Source organism: Bison bison, unplaced genomic scaffold (genome assembly GCF_000754665.1).
Source record: "Bison bison bison isolate TAMUID 2011002044 unplaced genomic scaffold, Bison_UMD1.0 scf7180017864286, whole genome shotgun sequence".
Taxonomy (NCBI): domain Eukaryota; kingdom Metazoa; phylum Chordata; class Mammalia; order Artiodactyla; family Bovidae; genus Bison; species Bison bison.
In genome coordinates, this window is record NW_011494858.1 from 3,582,259 (window position 1) to 3,583,453 (window position 1,195).

A 1,195-nucleotide genomic window follows, 5' to 3' on the forward strand; every position below is an offset into this window, starting at 1 on the left:
ATGAGTCCTCTTCTAGTTTAATACAACCACTTTACCTGATGCAACCAGTTCATTAAATATTTGTGTTGGTCAAAGAGTTCATTCAGGCTTTTCCCTAACACCTTATGGAAACACCCAAATGAACTTTTTAGCCAATCCAGTGCACGAAGAAGGTAAGAACCAAGTGAAAGTGAAGTCGCTCAGTCGTGTCCGACTCTTTGCAACCCCTTGGACGGTAGCCCACCAGGCTCCTCCGTCCATGGGATTCTCCAGGCAAGAATACTGGAGTGGGTTGCTATTTCCTTCTCCAGGGGATCTTCCCAACCCAGGGATCGAACCTAGGTCTCCTGCATTGCAAGCAGACGCTTTAACCTCTGAGCCACCAGGGAAGCTCTGGTGGAGAACCAAGGGAAGAACCAGGGAAGAACCAAGGGACATGATAAATATCAACTGCTAGTTAGTGGCTGAACATGGGTCAAAACCAGTGACAAATCTTTGAGTAATCTTTTTAGACTACCACACTGTCCTTGGTAATTGAAAAAGAGAATCAGGGTAGATGATATGGAGAAAACAGAAAGGGACTGGATAAGCAGCTAATTCCCAAGCTGGCAGTTCTTGTGGATATTGGTTTGGTAACCAATGATATTTAATCCTTAGTCCTTAAAGTTTGCTTGTGGCCAAGAGGAAAGTGATGAAATAAGTTCTGGAATAAAAGGATAAAGGAATAAAATGGAAAAGTCAATTCTGGAAGCACTGATACATACAACCATACAAATTATTTCACTGCAACTGATATGAGAGTCAATTGTCATTATTTTCACTTTCCATTTTAATTATAGATGGTTAATTACTGAAACATATCTTGGGAGAGTCTTCACCTATTGGATGCTTTAATTACAGTCAAAGTTGGCTTTTTTTGCATAATGCCTAACACAAAACATTTGCTGCTTATAAACGGTTAAAATATGAAGGGCGTTAAGGAAAACCTCAGTGAAAGCAGCTCTCCTTGGACAAAGCTGAAATCCCACTTCCTAAAGCATGACATCAAGAACACAAATTTTGATAGGATGGGGGGAAAGAGAAAAGGGAATTTCTATATGGCTGATACAATCATTTTATCCCCAATGATATCCCCAATATCACAACCTAAGAGGCACTCAATATTCAGGAAGTGAAGACATGGAAGGGAGGCAGGAGGAAGGAAATGAGTTAACCC

At 40.9% G+C, this 1,195-nt stretch overlaps 1 non-coding gene across 1 annotated transcript; it reads right to left on the reverse strand.

The window, feature by feature from the left end:
* Window positions 1-296: 296 nt before the first annotated feature.
* On the reverse strand, window positions 297-368 carry TRNAC-GCA. Its single transcript has one exon. It is a non-coding gene; the product is annotated as a tRNA-Cys (tRNA).
* Between the last annotated feature and the right edge of the window lie 827 nt (window positions 369-1,195).